At 49.6% G+C, this 3,780-nt stretch overlaps 1 pseudogene; it reads right to left on the reverse strand.

The window, feature by feature from the left end:
• Positions 1-3,217: 3,217 nt before the first annotated feature.
• Positions 3,218-3,532, reverse strand: LOC103274218 (annotated as a pseudogene).
• Positions 3,533-3,780: the final 248 nt, after the last annotated feature.

Here is a 3,780-nt window from a genome sequence, read left to right on the forward strand (position 1 = left end):
CTTGCCAAGTTGCCCAGGCGGGTCTCAAACCTGTGGGCTCAGGCAATCCACTCACCTCAGCCTTCCAAAGCACGGGATTATAGGCTGAGCCACCGAGCCTGGCTGATATGCAGTTTTAAAGGTTATCTCTGATTCCACCATCTAGCAGTGCCCATGCCAATACAGGATGGACACCCATCCAAGGAGACTTGTGTGGCAAAGGCATGGGGAAGGGACAAGGTTGGAAGATACACAGGATAGGGCCACATTGTTCTGTGTCATATAGAGACAAAAACCACATGGAAGGAGGGCCGAGGCCTTGTCCTCAGACCTGCGGTCAGAGCCAGACTTCAGCCACTTCCTAACTGTGTGACCTTGGACAAATTACCCAATTTCTTCACTCAACACTGGCCTGTGAGCACCTGTCCCTCACAGGATTTGGGCTGCAGGGCTGAGGGTGGGAGTTTAAAAAAATTATCTATAGCCGGGCATGGTGCCGCATGTTTGTGGTTCCAGTTACTTGGAAGGCTGAGGTAGAAAGATCACCTGAGCCCAGCAGGTCCAGGCTACAGTGGCCATGAGAGCACCACTGCCTCTGTAATAGAGTGAGACTCTGACTCAAAAAAAAAATTAACTTCTCTGAACATTCACTTACTCAGCGGTAAAACGGGAACAAAAACGTCTACCTTGTAGGATTAAATTAGAGCAGACGTGTCTCGTACCTAGCACCTACTAGAAGCTGTTCAATAAGTGTCAGGCCCTCCCCAGGGAGTTTGTTGTTGTTGTTTGAGTCGGGATCTCACTCTGTCACCCAGGCTGAAGTGCAGTGGCACCATCATGGCTCACCACAGCCTTGACGTCCTGGGCTCAGGCCATCTTTCAACCTCAGCCTCCCAAGTAGCTGGGACTACAGGTGTGCACCACCCTACCTGGCTAATTTTTTAATTTTTTCGTAGAGACACGAGGTCTTTTTTTTTTTGTAGCAGCCCAAATATTTATTGATGAATGAATGAAACATGGTATATACATACAGTAGAACATTATTCAGTTTTTTTTTAATTATAAAGATGTGGGGTACAATTCAGGGTCAGGTATATAAACATTGATCATGCAGGTACCCTTGTTGATGAGGTATGCCCCTCCCTCCCCTAGCAGTTTCCCTCAACTGCCAGTCCCACCCCCCTCCCCTGACAGTTTTCCACTACTGCTGATTGTTTTCTTATAGCATTTTAATGGTTCAAGGTCATCTTATGAGTGAGAACATGTGGAACTCAGTTCTTTGTTTCTGTGATAAATCACTGAGTATGATCGACTCCAAATCCATCCAAGTTGCTGCGAAGTCCATATGTTTGTCCTTATTTATGGCTGAATAATATTCAATTGTATATATGTACCACTTTTTAAAATCCAGTCTAGCTTCTATGAGCAACACGGTTGAGACACAAGGCCTTGCTGTGTTGCTAGGCTGGTCTCAGACTCCTGGGCTCAAACAATCCTCTCGCCTCTCCTCTCAAAGTGCTGAGATTACAAGTGTGAACCACTGCTCCCGGCCATGCCAGAAAATTTGGGTTTTCTCTGGCAAAGCTATATTTGAAGCAGCTGAGGGCAATATTTCTTTCTTTCTTTCTTTCTTTTTTGAGTTGGAGTTGATAGGGTTTGTACGGGGATAGAAGAGGAGGTTGTAGTTAAAACAACACATCATGTGAACCTCACAAACAGAGCACAGAGTTGCAACGGTCCAAAAAGCTAACATGTTGCTCTAACAGCGTCCTGTTACTAATGGCTTTATTGCCAATATCTGCTTTCCCAAAACTGCATTCCAAAGCTGTGTGACTGATAACATACTGGTACTGGCTCATCCTGGTTCTGACTGTCAGTGTTTGCTTTCCTAAGGCTGCATTTCAGGGACAAGTGAGTAACAACATCTCTGATAGTGACTGGCTTAGTGCAGACATTTGCACTTCAAGGCCGTGGGACCAGCAGCCTGTAACAGTGCTGACATCTACATCCTTTTTTTTTTTCAGTAGGATCCTCACTCTGTCACCCAGGCTGAAGGGCAGTGGCACGCTCCCGGCCACCACAGCCTTGACCTGCTGGGCTCAGGTGATCCTTCTGCCTCAGCCTTCCAAGTAACCGGAACTACAGGCATGTGCCAACATGCCCGGCTAATTTTTTGATTTATTGTAGAGATGAGGTCTCACCAAGGTGCCCAGGCTGGTCTCGAATCCACAGGCTCAGGCAATTCTCTCACCTCGGCCTCCCAAAGTGCTGGCATTATAGGCGTGAGCCACTGCACCTGGGCTGACATCTACATTTTTTTTTTTTTTTTTGAGTTGGAGTCTTACTCTGTCGCCCAGACTGGAGTGCAGTGGCCGCTCCCGGCGACCGCAGCCTCGACCTGCTGGGCTCCGGCGATCCTTCAGCCTCAGCCTTCCGAGTAGCCAGAATTACAGGAACACACTACCACACCCAGCTGATTTTTTGATTTATTGTAGAGATGAGGTCTCGCTGCCCAGGCGGGTCTCGAACCCGCGGGCTCAGGCAATCCACTCACCTCAGCCTCCCAAGGCGCAGGATTACAGGTTGAGCCACCGAGCCCGGCTGACATCTACATCTTAAGACCAGGTGACCGACAGCTCAAACCCCTAAACTGCTTCTCCAACCCCGATAAGCCTCAACTGGGGTTTTATAAGTGGCCTGCACGAGAACAAAGGCTGCTGGTTTCTCTGTATAGAGTCAGCCCCGACCAACGCCTCTTCTTTTCTTTTCTTTAATAAACTTTTTAACCACCGGCTGCTTGTCTCTTCCTTCTCGGCATATGTTACAGGAGTCTTACTCTGTCACCGAGTGGAGTGCAGTGGCATGCTGCTCATGGCTACCGCAACCTTGACCTGCTGGGCTCAGGTGATCCTTCCACCTCAGCCTTCCAAGTAGCTGGAACTACAGGTGTGCGCCACTACTCCTAGCTAATTTTTGGATTTATTGTAGAGACAAAGTCTTGCAATGTTGCTCAGGCTGATCTGAACCCCTGGCTCAGGCAATCCTCTCCCCTCCACCTCCCAAAGTGCTGGGATTATAGGCATGAGCCCCTCCCTCCCTGCATTCCTTCCTTCCTTCCTTCCTTCCTTCCCTCCTTCCTTCCTTCCTTCCTTCCTTCCTTCCCTCCCTCCTTCCTTCCTTCCTTCCTTCCTCCTCCCTCCCTTCCTCTCTCCCTCCCTTTACTGGGGGGTCGGGAGGGTTAGTTCTTCTTGACCGCTGCCTTCGTCATGGCGGCCAGGACGTTGGTCAACTCCTCACGCTTCCTCTTGGTGCGAATGTGTGTCCCCACCCATTTCTTGAACTTGAGCGCCCGCTTGTCCTTGGAGACCCTGAGCAGCTCCATGGCATGCCACTCATTGGGGGCGAAGCCACACATCTCTCAGATTATGTCCCACATGAACTTGGTGCGCTTCAGCAGGCGCCCACAGCGGCGGCTGTGCCTCGGCTTGCTCACGTTCTAGGTCGCCTTGTGGCCCTTGTTGAGGCCCTCGGCCATGGGGTAGTGCAGGGCCATGGCTGCTGTTTTTCAGTGGCTGCCATGGCAGAAGCCTATTTCTTTCTTATAACTGATGAACTGACTCTTTGAAAATCATTTGCAGGATCCGAGAACCCAACATTGGTGGAGGTTTGACAGAATGTGCACGCTCATAGGCTACTGGAGAGAGAGGGTTTTTGTTGGGGCAGTCTTTTCTTGGAGGGCAGGTAGGTATTGTTAAATAAAATTTATAGGAGGCCATTGCTTTGAACTGAGCTCCTGCACCA

Source organism: Carlito syrichta, unplaced genomic scaffold, assembly GCF_000164805.1.
Source record: "Carlito syrichta isolate Samal-C Ts95f unplaced genomic scaffold, Tarsius_syrichta-2.0.1 Scaffold314622, whole genome shotgun sequence".
NCBI lineage: Eukaryota > Metazoa > Chordata > Mammalia > Primates > Tarsiidae > Carlito > Carlito syrichta.